We start from the raw sequence: 22531 nt of genomic DNA on the forward strand, positions 1-22531 counted from the left end.
TATTCGTCTCACCAGATGTGTGCACAGCACGACATGCCTCCGGAACATATTTGCTGCGGCGAAAATGTCTCAGCCTGTCTATTTAAGTTATCGCCATTGGAATTCGCACCTGTAAAGGCAACCATGCTCAATAGCGTTGAAGAAAACTATTCGATGTGTTTGACTTGCTCTCTTGATGCCTGGACGAGCAACGAGGTGTATATATTTATGAGAGAAATTAAATCTGCTAAGACATCAACAAGCAGAACAACGTAAAGTACTAAAGAATGATGATTCCGACTTGGCTTATTTTATAGTCTACTGTATATTGAAAATTTAGCGCTTAGTAACTTCCTTGTAATAACGCTTGCATGGAGTTTCTTTGTTCTCCTATAATAGGAGATATTTGTGAGCCTTACAACGTAGCCTGACTGATACATAATGCACTATCGCAACCTGATTTTTACTTAGCCACGGTTGTCTAGAACATTTGTATCTTGTTTTTTCAATTTAGTAAGATTGCTTATTCAGTGATAAAATGTTGCATTATGCTGCCAGGTATTTTTCATTTCAATGTCAAATAGATAATGGCTTTCATTCTCACCCCTCAACTTCCTTGGTGGAAATAAAATCATTGACATTTTACTATCTCTAGCATGGGGACGCATTACTTTAATGTATATTAGCATAATGAACCGCATAGTACATCTGTGTAATGGTATACTATCATGTATATGCGCACAAATAGATCAAGGCTGCATAATTCGTAAATCGCACAATCATAATGTGTCGAGTAAACCCGCACATCGTTTTCCCGCATTTTATTGAGCTCCACTTTTGTGAAAAGCCACTGACTGGTACCTCTAATTATATAATGCAAGACTAATCGGGATATTTAGTTCGACTTGTAGCACTGCAAGTATACCGAAAGTGGATCAAAAGCCGGTTTTGTAGTGGAAAAAGGCGATCTGTGTGTTGCATCGTCACGGTTCGATCTGCATACATTCTGGACACTAGAGAAATAGTCACAAATGATCACTTTTCTTTCAGCTCTTGCGTTACAGCGAGATTGTGAATTTTGTACTCATTTGCCCACCCCAGTGCTGGGTAGCCAACTGGATGCAATTCTGCTGAATCTTTCGTCTTTCCTCTTATTCTCTCCCTTTTCAGATATTAAAAATAATCACGGCACTTTGAATGATTAATAGTAAAAGCTCCACAGCTCCTTTTCAGCGAGATTTTGTTTCGTTCCGGAGTAGGGTTTTGTCGTAAGACGTTGCAAAGAAGAGGCTGCAGTAGTGAAAACTTGTGACATTCAACTCCTCCTTCCAGCTTGCTCGATATCCTGCTATACGCTGTGGCTGGTTGCGAAAGCTGATTTGTCATTGTGGAAGGTGACCGAACTAGCCGGAACTCGCCGAAGGACCAGCAGGACATCCCTACACACAGATGGCTCACAACGAACCGTTGGAAAGATCGCTACGCTTGGCGAGGAAAATGACGATTTCAGAAAACTCGCGAAGAAAAATTTGAGGGCTCATTTCAGAAATCCCTAATGAAAACGAACAGATAATAGAACCGAGGAAGGTAGGTATGGAGAAAGTTAATTGCACTCTCTTAAACGGCCCCTCAAGCGCTTCTAAAAATCCAAAGAACGAGTGCATTTTCCAACGCAGCGTTCCATCGCAGCGTTTTCCGTCTCTGAAACAGAATTAGTGTCGCCAACAGTCTGCTCACGTGACGTGAGGATGAAATGGATTCTCGGGTTGTCGAGGTAAAAAAAAGATATCTGCTGTCAACGGTCACTTACCCTTCTCTGCCGTGCAGTCGGGGGCCCACTCAGACATGCCTCGCATGGCTATCATGCTCGATAAACGGATTTCGCTACGTCTTACCCGTTTGCGACTGCGCAAGCAGAGATAGCATCGTGCTATCAAAAAGCGCTAAAGCTTGACCGGCTCAACGCCTATAGCGCTGACTTTCCACGTGTTTTATGAAGCAATAAGTAGCGAGGGGGAGATGGTGCCTGTATGAAGGGCAGTGAAGGTGAGGCAGAAATCACTCTCTCACATCTATACTCGGTGTGGTTTAGGCGCCCTTTGAGCGTATTGGAGCGATTGTCACAGAGATATCAAGACACTTACCCTGAGGAATACACAATTTACCACCGGCACCGACGGAACCTGCAGCATTCGAATCCTAAAAGTACTAGGTCCGGAATGCGCCAGGGGCGCTCGGCGCCCTTCTTTCACTCCGTTTTAAAATTTTGATTCGCTGCGATCAAGTGTGTTTTTCGTGGGCTCTACCTCAGCGGATAGCGAAATTGCCGGGCAAAATCCGGTAAAGCTGGTAAAGCATGGCACTGCAGTGCTTCGTTTAGAGATGTGGAATTGCAATGAATTGAATTCATTCTTTATTACAGACACGTACAAATGAAAGCATGACCACGGAGAGCTTACAAAAAAGCCGCTCAGTTGCGGCTTGATCAGTAGCACCGCAACTGATCAGCCGCTCAGTTGCGGTGCTAGTGTTCAAATTAACTAGTTTTTACCACTGATGGCAACTTTTGGATAGAAATTCCATGTTTCTGCTAGTTTAGTAATAAGTACGGCAGAATTGGCTTGACGTGTCACGAGGCTAGCTGTTACGTGCGCATGGGGGGAACATGTCATGCGGCTACCTATTATGCAATGCTGCGTGATTTTGGTAACGTAGCTGCATTCCACGCAATTTATAGTCCCGGGCCTATAGTTATTGAATGGTTTTACAAGATTTCCAGGCACGCGAGTACTAAAGTGATTTCACACGGTCCTTGTCAGGTAATATAGTCATGTTATGTGAATTGATAGTGTGTCCCGTGAGTGTTGCGTGATTTTTATTCAGGTGACTATAGTAGTTACGTGATGTTACGTGAATTTAGTCACCTGACTACATGGGGAATGATGTTCCGCGATTTTATTAAGGTGTCTCGTTTTGCGATTAAAGTTCCACAAACAGTTGTTACGCGATGTTACGTGATATTGAGTCACATGGCTGATTATTCCATCATATTCATTTTTCATTTGAAAGACTGCTCTTTGGCATAACAAGCATACATAAAAAAAGCACAGGCTCATCACACATAAATAAAGAAGTTACACTCGTGCGTAAAGTTTAGCAAGGATCTGTGGAACGGTCCTCTTATCCACTTTTGTCCGGAGGGCGACCAGCACGGTGACCCGCTGTTTTAAGGTGACGAAGGATAGCTCGCTCTAGGCCCGGGCACGACCAGAGCAAGTGTGTTTGTTGTATTCCATGCCGGAAATTGGCGCAGGTGTTTCGGGAGCAAAACGAAAGTTCAAGAGGACAAAGCAAACACGTACCGATTCATTGTGACGTAAATTGCTGCTCACACAACTCGGTGCAATGCAAAGCAGAGCCCCGCTCTACAAAAAGATGAATATGTGTCTTCCTCAGACGGGAGTGATCGAAGCTTAAGGGCCAAACCTTATAAGCGCGAAAATGCACGCGACAGCGACGAGCGATGCTATGAGCGACGAAACAGGGCGTTCGCGCGACGTGTCGCGTGCTCGTTTTCGCGTGATCGCTCGGTTCTCCAGATTTGGAAACCGTCGCTCATCGTCCGGAAGTGCTGGGCTCAAGCAGCAAATAGCGAAAAACCGGAAAAAGACAAAGACTACATAGGTGCACGTGACCCTGCCCGTGTCACGTATGCGCAACAAGAAATGACGCAATATTTACGCATGTGCATTTGAAAAAAGTGCTGCAAGGCAATAATAACCACTTTGCGTTTCATTACACAACAATATATCTTATTTTTAAATTGCATACCGCTCGCTACGCGGTTTTCTTGGTGCGAGTAGATGGCCTCATGCCAGCAACAGTGGAATTCGCTCGCCGAAGCCGTCGCGTGAATGAGGTTTGCCGGCGCTAGCGACTGATCGCGCGAAGCCGATCTACGTCGCGTCGCTTGTCGCTGTCGCGTGCATTTTCACGCTTATGAGGTTTGGCCTTAAGAACAGCAAGAAATAGTGACCAACAGGATGAGGATTGTAAGCTACGTGGCACTCTGGTAGTTCTCGGTCGGCGCTTTTTTGATAACCTTTAAATTGTGCTAAACTTGTGCTAAACTTGTGCTAAATTGTGCTAAACAATTTTGAGTGCGGTCGCAACCGACAGTTGTGACCGCACTCAATATTGACAGAAATCTGTGGCAGCTGTGGGTTATGCATACGCTTTATATTGCCACGTGGTCGGCAAGTTAAAGGAGGCCACGGATGTTAGTCCAGACGAAGCTCTTTAAACGGCTGAACTTGTGCTCGGAAAATGAAATGTGAGCACAGTCACCGAATCTTCTTTATCAATTGGACGTGTCATCATTATTTGTATAAGTTCCTCATCTGTAGATACCATCATCAGTGTGTGCCAGCTCGAGCTCGTCTCGAATAAAGCTCTTCTTCATAAGTGGTGGAGGTACTGGGTGCGCTCACTATGTCATAAAAATACAAAAGTTAGACGCTGTGAACTGACCGTGGCGAAGAAGCCGCCATTCTCGGTAATGTGGTCATCGCTGGAAAGCGTCCACTTTTATACGTCAGCCACCAAACCTTCTGGCGTTATCTCTGCCGCTCGCGTAAGCTCTGAAATTAACGTGACTGTGCACCACCCACCCGTATAGTCTTCATAGAATGACGTCAAACAATCGCCAAGCTTCCCGAACATATATTTTACGTTCTAAAACGACGATATGATCACGACAGATGCCGTGGTAGAGGGCTCAAGCACATTTTGGCGATCTGGTGCTTAAAGTCCATGGACATCGCACACTACACGGACTTCTACCGTTTGGCCTCCAGCGACATGCGACCACCGTTTCCGAGATCGAAGCAGCGGTCAGCCGAGCACTGTAGCCACTGATCTACCGTGTGGGACTCTTCCCGAACATTGTAACACCGGATGCGCCGACAGCAGCTAAGTTCTCTTTTTTGATGACACCCGAATGCATCAAAGAGAGAAGGACGCGTGGCAATTTGTAGAAGCACTCCTCACAACCGCGGATGATGCCTGGCTTAGCCTTTTCCTTCAAATTTTCAACAAAAAAAAAATGAATCAATGAACGGCTTACTCTGGCGTACAAGTCAAGCAAGTCAAGTGAGACTCGTATATGACACATGACGCATTCCCAGATCGTGCACTCGCAAGGCTTGCTAAATGGGTTCTCTAAAAGCGGCCCCCGCTTGGCTGCAGAAAAGAAACGGCAGCACGCAAGCGTACGAAAGGCAAAGAGAAGCGACGTACTCTCAGGGATTTGTTAAGAAAATGGCACCCGTTTTCTGTGTATCATTAGGTGCACGCGTCGATTCATGGTCGAGCCAGCCTTTATGGCTGATCACGTGCGGTCTTATCGACCGATTAGCAGGAACTTCGAACCATTAGCATTTTACTGTCATGCATTGAACATATCCCAGCTCATGCTATCTACACTGTTGGATAAAGACACACGTACACCGCACAAACACACTCGACCTACAAACTGTGATTGCAAGAAACCTCTCGCATTGAATCGTAAAGTCACCACTTCCACGTACATATGTATCAGCTTCATTGAAATGCAGCGAGGGAGCACGCAGAAGGCATGAACCCAAGAAGCCGAAACACCTGCGCCGATGTGGAGCACGGCCGGGCCGCACTAAGCGGAAAAACCGAGGGCAAAGAAACACCCGACACTTCTCCGTCAAGTGCAAAACGGGCACACACGCACGCACGCACACGTGAACTGAGAGCAGAGATTCCGAATCGCACGCAGAGGCGAGCAGCGCTGGTAGCCGCCGCTGTTTACGCGTCGACCGATAAGAGAGACGCGAAGTGACTTCGATTAGGCAGCCGTTCCCACGGTCGCCGATTGGTCCGACAGTGTTGCGCGTCAGCAGCTGACGAGAAAAGGCTGCGCGGTCGGGTGACCCTACGATGTCGGCACTCGCCGGGCGACGGCTGGGGACGCGCGCCCTGACTGCACGACCTTCATTTGGCTGATTTGCAGCGACGCGTCGGGGTTCGCAATGTGGGGCACTCGGGAGCGTAACTCGGTAGCACCGCGCGCAGCGGCGTTTCTCTCGTCTGTCATGAGATCTAATTAAATCACTGAACGTTACACCACTGGCGATCCTAGGCAACGCGCCAAACGGAAAGAATGGCACTGTGAGGAGAATGTGCAGATCTACGTAACGTGGTGACCAAGGTGTCTCGATAATTGTGTGCACATAAGTGGCTGCCGCGGATAAGGTCATAAAGGTCACAACAACAACCTGAAATTTGCATTACAAATGGAAAAAGAGTGCTACCTTTCCAGAGCGTAAAGTGAAGAGCGCTCGGAGCACCGATTGCCTTGTTGCTCACCTGCGCACCCAATGATTAAACCCTGTATTGTGGAGAGTATACAACAACCTTACGTCTTTCCCATCTATCTTTTTTTAGTTTATGAATAAGCTGCCCCCCCCCCCTTGTGTACTAACGATATAACGGCAGAGTCTTCGTTTTCTATTCAGACAGGTCTTCAAGTTTCGAAAACATTGGTGCTCTGGTATTTTATATTTTTACTAACACTTTCGCTACAGATATGGAGAGTCTGCAGAGCTGGAAGACTTGTCAGTAACAAAATGACACTTATAAAATTGCTTTACGATGCAATGAGCGACGTAGTAAGTTGTCATTTCTACGAGTTGGCAAATTAGCTACGTACTACGATAAAATACGATCTCAAAAGACAAAAAAGCAAACGTGTCATTTGACTCTTTACTACACATGTGGCTCTACCGCGTATACCTTTCTTGAGAGAGTCGCGTTGGTACTCTTTATAAGAATCATGGGATGCACAATTTTCAAAAAAAACAAAAACAAAACAAACATAGCGTTCCTCTCTAGAGATACTCCTGGATTGTAAGCCTCTCCTAAAGGAACTCAGCGCGGCTCTCTAAAGAAAGTTATACTTGAGAAATGGACGTGTGCAAAAAAAAAAGAGTATTACAACTGCTATTTTAAAGTGAACATCAAAGGAGTAATCTTTAAAATATTACTCATTATTTTCTTTAGTACAATACCCTCCATACCATTTTCTTCTTATGTGGCACCGAACCAGCCACCTTCGGGTCCGAACGTTGCAGGCTTTGCCCCTTTCAGCTGCCAGCTCTAACATCGTGCTCTTGAATTTTCTTCAAATTCGCATCATGAGTACTCCACAAACTAACAGAATGCTCGAGCTTCATTCGCAAGAGAATGCCTGCCCTAAGCCCAGTTGCGAAGGGCCAACTTCGACACACTTATTTCCTCTGGAAATTGGTGAAAGATCCATTAGGCGCCCGGAAGGTATCACGTGCACCTCCAGTTTATTTTTTTTTGCAATAATTTGATAGCTTTAACGGTGCCCTGAAATACTTTTTTGAGTAACCATGGCATTGATTCGCTGGAAAAGCGTATTGCCTCACAAATTCAACACCGCAAAAGTTTTAAGAATCCATCCAGTACGAGCAGAGTTACAAAGATTTGTCACACGCTGCAATCGCATTCTTTCTTCTCTCGTCCAGACGAAAGCACTGGAAGCTAGGCAGGGAGGGATGGTAGGGGCAAACAAAAAACGCCACGCGTGCCTCGTGACCTCGAGCTTTTTTTTTTCTTCAAATACCTGGCTTTTTAGTGCAATCGTGCGCGCGCGCGTGGACAAGGGACGGCCTCTTGCGGTGATCTCTGTAACGACCGAGCGTGCCATGTTCAAATCAGTCAATGGCTGATGGATGGGCTTACTACGAGGGATCTTGGGGCTTATAGCGCGATTTGTTGAGAGAAGAGAAAGCAATTTTCAGCTGACATTGATCATTTATTCTGAATTTCAGGCCGCGTGCTGCGCTATAATATATGGCTCGCGTATCGTCGGGAGCCTCTACCACCGATCGGCAGCATTTTCTGACCGTGCTCAAAAAGTGTTGAAGGGCCCCTTTAGAGCATTCACCTGTTGTGCAGATCACATGGTTTGATCTCTGTAGTATTATATACTTTAGCCACGTAATATCACATACCTGAAGGAGACTGCTACGCCTACGTGATATCCGTAAAGCATTTCTTATTTATTTCTATTGATTTTAAAGGAGTTTCAAGCACTCGCCTGGGTTCGAAGTAGAACATCTGCTTACCTCGCATGTGGCCGAGGTGTGATTCGCACCCTACTCAAACTTTTGTTTATGTATTTATTTATTTGCATCTGCCTCAAATTTTAGCTCAGGGACGATGCCTCTTCTTAGCTCACAATGTCACCCCCTACCCCCCTTACGTCGGTACATTTACTAAACGAGCTCTTTAACGCTATCGCATTGGTGCACTTAAAAGACTGCCAGTTGCTGAACGTGACCTTTGCTATGTAGTGTTCAACGTCCCAAAACCACCATATGATTATGAGAGATGCCGTAGTGGAGGGCTCCGGAAATTTTGACCACCTGGGGTTCTTTAACGTGCACCCAAATCTGAGCACACGGGCCTACAACCTTTCCGCCTCCATCGGAAATGCAGCCACCGCAGCCGGGATTCGATCCGGCGACCTGCGGGTCAGCAGCCGAGTACCTTAGCCACTAGACCACCACGGTGGGGCATGAACGTGACCTTTATTGAACGAAAAAGAATACTCCTGGTTGCTGTTAAGCATGAGGTGGGAAAGGGGTAACGGGACGAAATGGGGATAAGCAGCTTCATGTGACGCCTTCACACGCATCAGTCGACCTATTCTGCATGACTCGAAATGGGTGACTTCGGCTGCCGATAACTGTGAGAGCTATCAGTGCCTCATGGTCGGACTTGTTTTAATTAGGTAGAGCTAACGCCCCTTACACTTCTCCTTACACTGTCTATTGGTTCTAACTAAATTGGCGCTGGGACGTAACTCATGCTTCAACAGAGACAGAGAACGCTTGAAGACGTAGACTTCCGCATGATGTGAGACGCCCAATGTGTGGCAACATTTGTGAAGCAAGTATAAAAAAGGATTACTGAAGGAAAAATGTCTTGATGGCATCACTGCACGTGTCAACATTTTATTCATTCCGCACTCCTACTGCTATAACGATTTGACGATAGTTTACGCTACACTGTGACCTGTATTGTTACCTCAGCAGACTCATGTTTTTCTGCGCACACTTTAATGTTTCGGCACGTAATGTTGCAAGTACGAAACAGCTGGCCAGGCTACATGTCTTATTAGGCTGCTCCCCTCCTGAGATACTTGTCAGGAACTTCATTGAGAGACCGCCTGTGAAACTCGGCATTGTGTGTGTGATGTGACATGTGTCTATCCTTCTCTCTTTATTTTACTCCTTCCTCCCCCTCCCCATGTGTAGGGTAGCAAACTGGACGCATAGTCTAGTTAACCTCCCTACCTTTCCTACATTCCTTCTCTCTCTCTCTCTCTGGGCTGCTCCGAGTCGGCAGCCTATTGAAAGAAAAAATTCAGGCTCTACTTAACCGAGAAGCTATTAGGTGATTAGACGTTATAAAGGTCTAATGCTTGCTTCAAGCGCTGTGACCATGGGCGCAATTTATTACCTTTTACGTAGCCGTTCTCGACAACATTCGCAGAGCTGAACAAACACGCGTTCAATACGGAGATCAAGAGGGCCTCAGGTCCTCGCTGTTCTAATCACTCTGTCTCTCGCCCTCATATAAGTTTTTTTGTGTGTGTGTGGAATGGCACGAGCGTGGCTGATTAACACAAACATTGCAAATAGCGATTACACGCGGCTCTCGCTAGGATCCTCACGTCGCACGCAAATGACTCTTGTACCCTTTCATTCGCGCCCCGTCGTATCGGGCGAGTGACCGCGGAACCCGTACAAAGAATTGCCCGAGGAGTGGCGCAACTAACAGGTGCAACACGAACACTATCGTCATTTTGGGACGTCGAACCACCATGTATCCCACGCGCATCGGCGTAATGATATATCCTCTGTAGGCGCTAACATTAACTCCGGTAAGCCGAAGAAATTCTGCACCGTGTATTGATGGTAACGTGGTCTCTGCGTCACACGAGTGAACCCAGAGGCTATATGGGAACACTCATAAGTGTGAGCTGGGAAACAGGGTGCGGATACGAAGCCGGTGGTACTCGGGTATAGTGTCGATTAGCGACGCCTCGCCCCTATAATTCCTTTCGGTCTCGGGGTTTGGCGGAGCTATCGTGTGATGTCTGAAGCGCCGTGCAAACTGTTCTTGCGCGACCGCTCCCGGGGCTCAGGGGCAGCACGTTTTGGGCACAGATGCCGCCGATGCCACTGACCGGCGGGCATCGGGGCGTGGGCGACCGCGCCGACAGTGTAGTTTGGTCGTATCAAAAACGAAACGCGCACGCCCCCTCAACTCCTCCCAGGTGGCGTCGTCGGCCTTTCCTGTCGATGCCGTAAAAGTCGCCCACTCACATTTGCGTGGGTGCGTGAGTTCGTGTGTTTAGGTATCGCAGGAGAATAAGAGTAGGCACTTCTGAGTGATTTAGTGTTGGTTGCGACGACTATTTTCGACCGATTATAACGTATACTCTAATTTGACTGGTTACCCAGAACGAACGAGAAGAGGCGCCCAATAACGAAGCACCTATAAACTCAATATGGCGTGTCGCATTTACAGGTTTTGCAGTGCGGATAAAAATTTCCGTAGAAAGGACTACCGCAATGTGTACGCGTCTCTCTAGTATTGATCAAGAGCGTAGAGGGACACTGAGCGCAATAGGACGGCTTTGTGCTCTCCCATAGTAGAGTACCTCGTACTCTAAATCGTTAACAACTTTTTCTCAACACACCACTTTTTAGCTATTCATTGCAGTATAGCGTTGCCCTGAGGAAATTATTATGTAAAAATAAAACGGCGCATACTCAAAAGAACTTTGTACGCTGATGTTTTATGTAAATTCATGTGATTCTTCCGGAATGTCCATCAACACTTTTTTTATATAGAAACATCAACGCCAAAGCATATCGCAAATACATTACAACCATTATGTGTAAATTCTGCCAAAGACTTTGTCACACAAGGTGCTATCGTATTGTGGCCGAATTCAGCCTCGTTACGATTCAAGCACCACAAAGTGCTGCAGTGAAGTCTAACGATCAATATGAAACAGATTAATTAACCTCCCCGTTTCATAGTTGTTGCTGTGCACTTGTAAAATACCACTTTCTGTGACATAAGAAGGACCGGCAATACAGTATACAGGGCGTCCCACTGGTCAAGCAGTGCAATTTAAAAGAAAGAAGAACGGTGTTACGAGAAGAAAACATAGTGCATAGTGCACCCAGTAAACTGAAGAGGCCGCTACTAATTTTTTTCTTTAATGACTAGTAAATGGATATTCTAATTATATTCGTAAATCAAAATACACACCTAATTATCAAAATCTCAATGGGGCAGATGGCACATGTTGAAATGACATCTCTCTGTTCTACTGTAAAAACGTATCAACTGCGAGCTCATTTTCTTCTGTGAATAAAAAAAGCCAGCGAAATACAAAAAACAACACGTGACTGCGCTCACACCCTAAAAAAAGCAAAAAAAAAAGCAGCACCTTCAAATAATCTTACTGAAGGCCTTTTTCGATGCCAAAGAGAGCATTTTGCACATTGGCAAGAGTTCAGGGCTTGTGCCAACAACTTGCGTCGCAGTTTCGCAGAGATTCCTTCCGCTTGATTCTATACGTCGCCATCACCATTCATATCTCACAGTCAACGAACGGCCGGATCACTGTTCTGTCTATAGCGATAAAAGCCTGACTGTGTAAAAACAAGACGGCGCGATTCTTCAAACGGTGGGTGGCAGATAACGGGATCAGCATATTTTTCTTCGTATACATTTCCTTCATTGCTGCTGGCTATCTCCAAGTGAGCTTGTTTGAGGGCGCTTCGTTCTGATGCGCGCAGCGGTCTAGTCACGCGTCATTTTTCGTATGTCGCGGGCCCTCTCTATCAACAAGAACAAATTAGCACGCAATTGGTAGGTTGCTTAAAGTAGAACAGACTGATGTCGTTTCAACATGCGCACATCCGCCTCATTGGCATTTTGATAATTAGGCAAGCACTTCTTGAATTACAAATGTGAATATACCTAATATATTATATGCCATTAACAAAAAAAAAACCAGTAAATTGCAGTCACTCCTGTTTACTGGGAACAATATGCAATAGCTTTGCTTTGACTAATGCCGTTCTTTTTTTTCTTTTTTATGTGGTTATTAAAGAGAAAAGAAGAGAAAAGTGAGCCCCGTAACTTTCTGCGTCAGAGTGCGACACCTCAACACTATAGCTCGAGAGATGGGGGTAATGAGGGATTAAAAGGATTGGGGTAAAAGGTAAATAGCTAGAGAGAGGAAGGAGAGAGCGGGGCGCAGGGACGGCGAACGACAGAAAATGACGCAAATAAGGAGGAGATAGAAAAGATGGACACGGTCGCAAAAGTCCGAGGACGGGACACCACTCAGCGAGAGCTCTTGTCGGCAGCAGGAGATGGCATAGGCGAGCTTGTCGGCCAGAGCTGCGCTGTCGTCGGAGATCGTGGGGGCACAACCGGTCGGCACCAAATCCAGCGAGCGAGTCCCCTTTTTTAAAAAAATCGTGCTGCCTGATAACTGGGACGCCCTGTATATCAGCATAATGTCGGTATTCGACATATTTGCTCATTGCCTGAGTGGTTAGTTTATTCATATGTATATACACTCACTTGAACATTTTCATAACAGTGCACATACGTAAACAAGGAAAGTGAAAAGCTATTGTTGAATCTGTGACGTAGTTTTCCCGAAGTCACAGTTACCGTTATGAGCACCAATCTTCCTGAATGCGTCAAATGCTTCCTTTATTGCCATGTAGTGGCGGCGGTTGAGAATGAAAAATTGAAACTGGTAGATATATGGATTGGGAGACCATGCGCCCAAGGAAAAGTGGCAGGCGCATTGCAACGATGGGGTGAGCCTCGTCCTTGGTTGTCGATAATTTGATCACCGGAAAAACACGCCGGCCTTTCTACGTGCGTATCTGGACAATAGAGCTCCTTTGCAGCGGATTGCGTCACTCTCAGAATAAGATGAATCATAGTTTGTCATAACAGTCTTGAGTCAGTTAATCAGTCTGTCCACTGGCTTGTTCGCGAACAATGTTACCGCGCATAGTCATCTGGACAGAATACTTTATTTTTTTCTACTGTCACAATCTTTTCTCTTTCATTAGTTTATACTCATTCTTCTACTTTTCTAGTACAGCGTAGCAAACCAACGTCTTCATATGGTTAACCTCTGTGTCTATCCTTCACCTCCCTCTCTGTCAGCCAGCCAGCCAGCCGAACTTTTTTAGTCCTCAGGGGCTCCTTGGAGCCCACTGTGGGGCGGCGGGGGGAGCCGCAGGCTCCCGACTGCCTTGCAAGCCACCGAGCCAGTGCTAGACGTGCATTCGTAAATGTCGGCCTCTTAGGCGCCGCGCCATAATCCTATACCGGGCTGCAGGAACTATAGGCGCCTTCTTCCTCTTCTAACCACTACCACCACCTCCATGTCTGCCTTGCTACGCAGCGTCCTCAATGCTCCCAAGTATTCTCAAAGTATGAATTGGATACGTTCCGCACAAAATCAGAATTTGTCCGTTCTATGTACGCAAGAACTTCTAGCGCATATATACGCAGAAATTATGCCAGCCGCCGTTGTCCTCACATCGGACGTCCGCTAGATCTTGTATCAGGGGGTGGAATGGGGCGCGCTTCATGGTACGAGAAGAGGAGAGCTTGCGTTTAGAATGGGGAGTGGGTGCAAATGCAACTTTGGCACTGCCCCGCCTCCATGCATGTGCCAAACATGATGATAACATCGCTAAGGAACGCAAAGAGTTGAATGAATAATCGGGATTAACCCAGTGACAGACACCGGTGCAACACGTTTCAACTTGATTATAGTCACTCATCTTTACAGTTTGCTTAGCGTTAGTTTGACATTTCGCTCGTGTATTTACCATTTTTTACCAAATTTACGAATAAAATTATGACACTGAGGCTCCTGCCGTTTTCGAACACCAACACCACGTCCCGGCATATATGCTTTGCCGCCATTCACACAGCACTGCTGCGATTAATAAACAAAGGCTTGCTAATTTATTTTTTAGTTACTGACTTATTATTTATCATTTATTTATCGGGTTTCAGTATATAGAGAACACGAAGACAGAGGAAATAGGGAGGGAACAGGCTGACAAGTGCCACCCATAGGGGCACAAGGTCTGCCTGCTCCTTCGGGAAGGAGACGGACAGAAGAAATAAGGGAAGAAAGAAGGAGAGAAAAGAGGAAAGTTAAAAAACGGGGAGGGGGGAACGCAGACGCAAAAATATCAAATAGTCGCACGAAAAACGTCTATAAAGGTGATCGGACATTCCACTGCAGCACGAAGGGGCGGAGAGTAAGTGTTTAAATCACAATGTCCTATAGCCTGTCTATTTGTGGCATACGTATTTTTTTTAGGAATTACAAAAGTTGCGCGTGGTTCAAAATATTCTTCGTCGAACTTCACGCGTTTCAAGTCTAAACAGATTGCGTGCCGAGAGCGCTGAGACACACTCAAGACATTTGACAGGAAAGTGACAAAAGTCGAATGAAGGAGTGTCAGAGCGGAATCTGTTCAGAAAAATCGGCAAGCATTCTGGAATACGCTATAGCTGACAGCTTAGAAGTGTGACAGCTTAGGCCAGTTGGTATGGCATGACGATAGTTATAGCGCGAGAACAAAGCGACGACGCAGAGACAAGAAGGACACGATTCATGTCCTTCTTCATGGCTTGCATTCATGGCTTGCAGCTTTTGAGATGCATGACTTGCAGCTGTCGTTCCAACATTGTCACCTCCATGAGAAGGGTAGTTCGGATCTGACGTAATATAGAACAGTCGAGCTTAGTGTGCGTCTTGAGCGAACAGTTCATATTTCGCCCGGCAAGTTCGATGACGAACACTTCATTCTAAGTGCACCTTTTGTGGTTTCTGTAGAAATATATACGGATCCCAGAAATTGGCACGCACTAAATTTTAATATAAGTTGTTGCGCTGAAGTTAATAGCTGAAGAGGTATTTGAAGAGTTTTTGTTAATTAGTCGCAACCTCGATCTGATTTTGTGCAAAAAAAAAACGGCTGTAACCTTACTGATGTAGAGCTTATAGAGCTTTTATAAAAAATTGTACTGGTTAGAAAAAATTGAGAAACCTTAATTTTTGTGCTTACGAGTCGAACGCGATATATGTTCCTAGTGCGTACTTCAAACACTTAGTGCATAAAATCTTTTCCAGCTTGCTATGTACCCACTACGTGGCCTCAAGGGAATATATGAAGTAACGCATGTGACTTTTGTAGTGTGTTATCGGCTTTAAACCCCGAAGTCATTACGATAATCTCATATTCTCACTCCCGATGGCAATGTACGCTTGAACCACGCATTATAACGGCAATATTTTCCGCTGTATTGTGAAGCATGTATACAGGACGCGTGTGGTTGTAAAGCATGAAAATTACCTTCACTGTAAGTCCAAGCAGAGGAAGTTATTTTCACTGTATTCAGAAGCAGAGGAGTCATGCACAATTGCCGAAGAGCCTTAAGTATTTTGTGCATATATACGTAACCCAAAATTCTTATTTGCGTCTTTTTCAATTTTTCGGCCACGCAAAGATGCTCAATTTTTCGGTCACGCCAAGTTGATGATTTTTTCGTCACACAACGATGATTTTTCTGTTACGCAAAGAGGATGATTTTTCCGTCACGCAAAAGTGGTCCCGCAAAGGTGATTTTTTCATCACGCAAAGGCAATTTTTTGGTCACACAAAAATAATTTTTTGGTCACACAAAGATGATTTTTTTCGTCACGCAAGAATCGTTTTTTGCGGACATCCAACAGCACCGACGCCGTAATTCCTGCAAAACGAGATTTTTACGCTACCACGTTAATACAGCCTGTATATGCACGCACATACCAACATACGCGGAAACATGCTGATCGAGGGGTCAGGTGCCCCTGTCCCACTTCGGCACACCCAAAGAAACCGAGTGACTTCTCAGACTCCGCCTAATTGCGAAATTGCAATGTACAACGGAGAACCAACGTTCATAGCAGTTTACGTTGAAGACTCCCTCAAAACATTCACGAAAGCTCATCTTCGTGAGCAACAAAAAAGTAAGGATGTGTCATGTTGTTCAATAAAACTTGTTTTTGGGCTAGTTGGTTATTCGTCATATTGTAAGATATTGAGCGCAACCTCGACTTTCGCAAACACTCACACATTCACTCACACAACCACTCGAGTAACACACACAGCATACAGCGCTATTCAGCGCAACCTCGACTTTCGCAAACACTCACACATTCACTCACACAACCACCCGAGTAACACATACTGCACACAGCGAGCGCTGCATGCTGTGTGTGTTACTCGGGTGGTTGTGTGAGTGAATGTGTGAGTGTTTGCGAAAGTCGAGGTTGCGCTCAATATCTTACAATATGTCATGTTCTTCAGTCACATGGTTGGCCTTGACGCTTGCGCAGACCGTCGCTTCGGGTGAACCGGATCTACACGTTCTCGACCTTGGCCGTGACACATGTGGCGGCCGCGTCAACGGCACGCGTTCCAGTTTCGAGCCGTTGGATATCGCACCGAGATACAAGTTGCAAGATGCTCTTCAAAGAATGAAAAACAAACAGGGAAGAAACGAAGAAGGGGGAGGGGGAAACTATGGAATATGAGACTATCACCTTGCGTGGGACACCAAGAGGTTGTTTTGGATCTGCTTTGACTACATAAAAAATGTTTCACACTTAATGTGCGTCTATGCGTCCTGAGGGCCCCATGTTGATCCACTTTATTGTGGTATGTGGAACTAGCAAGTAACGTTCAGTTAGAGCAGTTTAGTATGCAGCCTGGGCAATTCGTGGTGACGCGTAGACCAGTTGAGGCACCCGTCTTCAATAAACGTTGAATAAAACAAAGTACGAACACTTCCCAGTGAATGTAGGCATATGTATATAGTATTTCGCCACGGGCACGCAGAATAATACGTATGCGGATCTTACACGACCTCGGGGGGGGGGGGGGGGGGGAAGGTGACCCATGTAGCGCTACTGGACTGTCGCCTAACGCACCTGTATGAATGGGACTCGTGCTTAGAAATGTGCGACTTATTTGTTCTTCAATTACGGGGAGAAGTTATTCATCTTGATCAGTTCTAATTTGTACCAAAAATGTGGTCTATGCTACTCCTTGCTTAATATAAAGTGTTGTTCTGTTTTAAAGAACGCCGCGTGAAAATGAAAGCTCATGCAACAAGATTGGCCCAATCTCGTTTGAGCAGCGCGCTTGTGCCACCGCATCGCATAGCCCTATTCACGGCGCAGGTTGAGGAAGAGTTACATTTTTTTACACGCATGATGTGCCTACACGCGTAACTTCTGAAGCATTTTCTCTCATAATTATGTAATGTCGGCGAGACCTCAGCATGTAATCACAGTTTACTTACTGCGAACGCAGGTGTCCTTGCTGCAGCTAACTCGGTTATTTTGTCAGGAGCTAAGTGAAAAGCATGAACGCTCACCTTCAACGCCGATTCGTTTTGCAGGTGCTCTTATTCGCGCACTTCCTGCGAGACGACGATGGATGCACTAGCAAGAAATGGAGTGCTCTCGATCGCCCGGCTTCTCCAAGAACTTGCAGCTCATTTTACGAGACCTGAGCAACTGCAAACACTTCTCGGCTCTGGTGGTGTGAAGCAGCTGTTCTTTGGCGCTGGCATCCTTATTTCGGCACCCCGCAACAACGATGTTCTACCTGTATATACTGGACACTCCTGCTCACCTGAACTCGGCGCATGCGCAGCATGAGGTGTCAACTGACGGAAATGGGCGGGGGGGGAGAGACGTCATGCGCGACCGACTTTCTTGGAATTCCACCGCAACATCGTTGCACGGTTACCCCTATAACTGCGCAACCGCAATAGTTATGGTCACTCCTCGTTGATCCGGGGATAACTTGTCGGCAGTAAACCATCCTCTCACCCCACCACTGCCTTATAAAGAGTGACGTATGTACGTTGCGCGGCCTCTTGCGGGCTCGGCGGCACTATATAGTGAAAAGCTCGAACGCTCGCATTCGACGACTATTCGTTTTGCGTGTTAACTATACCAATATCCTCTCTTCGTAAAATGATGGTGGCGCTACAGACACTAGCAATGAAAAAAAAAAGGAGACAGGATAGATCGCCAGTCTTTCAACTCGTTTATTTTCCTCGCATCACCCAAATCTATATGCTTCCAGTATGCGCACAAGGAGGGGGCGCAGAACAAGAGACTATCACTTTGCACACACGAAAAGCTAAACAGAAGAAAGACATCGCACAGCGCTACCTAGAAACAGGTATTCCTTCTTGTACAAAGTGATTGACGGGACACTGACGCATTCCTTGTGCACATACTGAAAGCATGTATATTTGAGCGATGCGAGGAAAATAAATGAGTTCAAAGAATGACGCTCTATCCTGTCTCCTTTTTTCCTTGCTATAGTATCAGTCGCGCCACCATCATTTTATTAGGCTATGCACCAAGTCGCTCAACGTCACACTCTGCTAATTCACTCTTTGCTAGACGCACTGAGTATGCTGGTTTGATAGTACTCCCGAGCCCACGTTGTTTTATTGTGAATGATAAAGATTGTACGCAAGTTATCACTGTTATCAGAAGACGTCGGACCGAACCCTAGTTCAAACACTCGAGGAAACAAAACCACCGATATATTGGAGGAACTCAATGAAATACGATCTGCGCAGGCGTCGCTAATAACCGAAGTTAAGTCGACTCACCAGAAGTTAAGCCAGATTGATTGATTGATATGTGGGGTTTAACGTCCCAAAACCACCATATCATTATGAGAGACGCCGTAGTGGAGGGCTCCGGAAATTTCGACCACCTGGGGTTCTTTAACGTGCACCCAAATCTGAGTACATGGGCCTACAACATTTCCGCCTCCATCGGAAATGCAGCCGCCGCAGCCGGGATTTGAACCCGCGACGTGCGGGTCAGCAGCCGAGTACCTTAGCCACTAGATCACCGCGGCGGGGCAGAAGTTAAGCCAGAGTGACAAAACTGTTGATAATATCAGGAAGCACTTGACTTAAATTGAACACTGCTCGTCCATGCCCCGCCGTTGTTGTCTAATGTCTAAGGTACTAGGCTGTTGGTCCGCAGGTCGCGGGTTCGAATCCCGGGGGTAGCAGCTGCATTCTCGATGGGGCGAAAATGCTGTAGGTCTGTGCGCTCAGATTTCGGTGCACGTTGAAGAACACCAGGTTTTCGAAATCTGCAGAGCCCTCCACTACGGCGTCCCTTATAATCATATATCTATATACTCGTCCATCGATGCTGTGGAAAAAGAAGCGCATGATATTCGCATACTGGCCAATCAAATTGCCGGCAATATTGCATCCACTGAATCAACATTGGATTATCCGGAAGACGGGACACGAAGATCAAACGCGGTGTCTTTTGGCTTGGAAATGCTGAAGCTGAAACGTGCGCTCTATCTGAAGCCTTACTTTTACGGGAGGAAAAAGCGCGAAGGAGGCGAACACAGTAAGAGACATGAACGAACGCCAACGAACAACAGGTTGCATTCGAAAAACAAAAGGGGGGGGGGGGATACACGTAGGCGCACATCTATCAGCGATAGTCACATGGCGTTAGTAACAGCGATAAAATCTGTACGTGGCGGTATATTCTTAACAAAAATAGAAATATGGTAAATGACACGTGGTGCAAAGCCAAATTAATACGATAATGAAACCAGTATTTTGGCGATTACAAAATCTTGAAACAAAGAACACAGTTTTAACCATTAAAAAGATCATTTCTGTTGTTTTTCAGTCATGCGCGGTAGGAATTCCATCTAATTTAAGAAGTTATTTACTCGGTGCTTCTAAAAAAGACATTTCGAATTTGTATAACACTTTTGATGGTTTTCCTATATACGCAGACTGGACCCCCCCTTCACTTTTTTTCATACTAGCAGACCTCTTTCAGCTCGCGTGCCACTTTGTCCTGGCTTCTACCCAGAAACAAGGTTTATCCGCAGGCTTTTTGATGGATTGCCAAATTTAAGCCGGTCCTTTGTTGAGTTAACGTTTATGTTCTATACTCCGTTCATTTGAACAACGCCCCGTTTGTCTTATGTAGATCTTATTGCAAGTGAGAGGAATCGGATATTTTCCATTATGCTTGCGTGACGAATGTTCTTTCTCACTCGGTTTTGCATGTTCTCCTGTTTTCTTTCCGTAAAACACCAGGTATTATAACGAAGAGCAGTGAGCCCGAACAAAAAACAATGAAGGCACTTCTAATGATTATATTGCTATTTTATGTAGAAGACGAGTGCGGAATAAAAACCACCGAAAAGTAGAGCAGAGAGCAAATCGCCACAGAATGTGTCACTCCTCAACGAATGAAAGTTAGGGCACTATTACGAAGAATCAAAAAAGAATTTCCTGTGTTTGCCCTCGTAGATATGAAAGCCAAACAAACTGACAAAAGGCAATCACCGGATACAAAAACGCAAGGAGAAGAGTTCTCGGCAGAAAGCACGGCGAAATAGGCAGGGAAGAAGATAACGCCACTGCCGAGGTATTTCCGTGTTCAAGGCGAACATCCTCCGTGGCCTCTCCCCGGCGCCACCTTGACAGAGGTTAAAGTGGATGATACAAATATTCCAAGATATGACTCTATCAATGACATTTACGCTTCGAATGCAGCCCTGACAGCTTCCTTTTCGACCACCGTGATCTAAAAATCTCAGTTTCAGTCAAGCCATAACACTGGCGGCCTGCTTCACCTTGCTTTCTCTCTTTCCCAACTCCTTTCCCAATTCGGAACGCGGGATAGCACTATAGGCCTTGGTCAGTTCCGGAAGGATAGCTTGAATGGAGCGAGTTCCTCATATCTCGCAATTCTTACGGCAGTCATTCTCTCTTTCACCCACTGGCACAGAGTTGCCTACTAGTAAAAGGCGCTGGGTTTGTCGAAATGCAGGCAGTGGGGCTCAAAACCACTACGGCCAAGGTCTTCTGCCTTCATTCAGCGTCGATCACGCTTCCGCCAAATTCCTCTCTCAGAGCTCGTTTCCGTGTGACGCCGTCGGGCCACCTTGACTTCGTAGCCCGCGCCGTTCCCACGCGCAGACACGTACCGGAACAAGACGGCGACGCGGCGCAGGAAGTACGAGTATGTACCTTCCGCATCTACGAATGGCGGAAGCGGAAAAAACTGAGATCTCGAGGAAGAGGAGAGGAGCGCGGGAGCTCGCGAGAGACCAACATCGCGCTCGAAATCAAGGAGGAACCCCGACGTCCTTGAAAATGAAATGAACCACCTATGAAAAAAGAACGCGATTTGCCAATAACTTTCAGACTGTGCTTCGTAGTTTCAGTTGATCGAAAACGCGCCACTAAAGAAATAACGAAAGAGAAACGTGCGAAGCTACGCAAAACTAAAGGAGAGCAACCAACAAAGATTCTGACCTTGCGTTCAGCGCGGCGCTTCTAGCGAAGGGCACGCGAGCAGGAACACTCAAACAGTAACAGATAAAAAAGAAATTCGCACAACACCAGCAGTAAAAGGACAGAGAGAGTGGGGAGGGTAGGCGTCGACGTAACATTGTCGTAACGCTAAAGAGGCAACGCGCTTTTCTTCCGCACCTTCTGGTTCCGCGGGACCCTCTACGCCGTCGCAACAACCACTCACGCTTCTTTTTAACTTCTTCCGGCGTTTAATACCCGGTGTAAGCTAGTGAAAAAAATACTTGCAAAGTTGTGAGCAAGAAAGAAGGGAAAGTGGGCATCCCCACTCCCGGCAGACATCGAGGAGAATGGCAAAAAAGGCCCCCGACCCCCTCCCGGTTGCTACACAATGAACAAAATGTTAAGCGGGAGTGCAAGCCCTATTGCCTGGAGTACATACTGACAAGGAACGGTTCGGAAGGTTACGCGGACTCGACCGAGTGATTGGGTAACTTCTCAGAACTCTCTCCACGACTATACCGTAACGGCTCGTTACGCTGGATAATAGAACGATGAAAAAAAAAAGTGCATTCCAGCCAGCTCCCATCTCCCCTCTCTGCCTTTCCCCAACTTCCCGAATACCTTGAACCACGGAGGAGTGAATCTGTGGGAACCGCAGCCGCTGCATGCAAACCAGAGACTTCCAGGTGTCGCGTTCACCTGCCTTATGCCACCCACTGGTAGGGAAGCCTAACCTAATGGGCTCCACATTGATGGGGTGTAAGGCGTTTGCGCATGGAGCGAGCAGAATGGTGTATACTTCACCGAAGTCGACATCGAACAGCGTTAGACACTCCGTTTCGAACCCAGTTTCAGAGGTTTACAGACCCTCCTTCTATGTTGTTGTTTAGTGGCAGCTTTTCTTTGATGTTATTCTATGCGTCTAGTAATTTAGGCTGTGAAGTTGGTGAGCATTGATTTC

General features: G+C 46.2%; 1 long non-coding RNA gene across 1 annotated transcript; it reads left to right on the plus strand.

Annotated features, from left to right (window-relative positions):
• The first annotated feature begins 1967 nt into the window (after positions 1 to 1967).
• On the plus strand, positions 1968 to 18068 carry LOC142771847 (uncharacterized). The gene is made up of 2 exons (XR_012886176.1): positions 1968 to 2025; positions 17629 to 18068. It is a non-coding gene; the product is annotated as an uncharacterized LOC142771847 (long non-coding RNA).
• Positions 18069 to 22531: the final 4463 nt, after the last annotated feature.

The sequence above is a fragment of the Rhipicephalus microplus genome, chromosome 9, assembly GCF_043290135.1.
Source record: "Rhipicephalus microplus isolate Deutch F79 chromosome 9, USDA_Rmic, whole genome shotgun sequence".
Taxonomy (NCBI): Eukaryota; Metazoa; Arthropoda; class Arachnida; order Ixodida; family Ixodidae; genus Rhipicephalus; species Rhipicephalus microplus.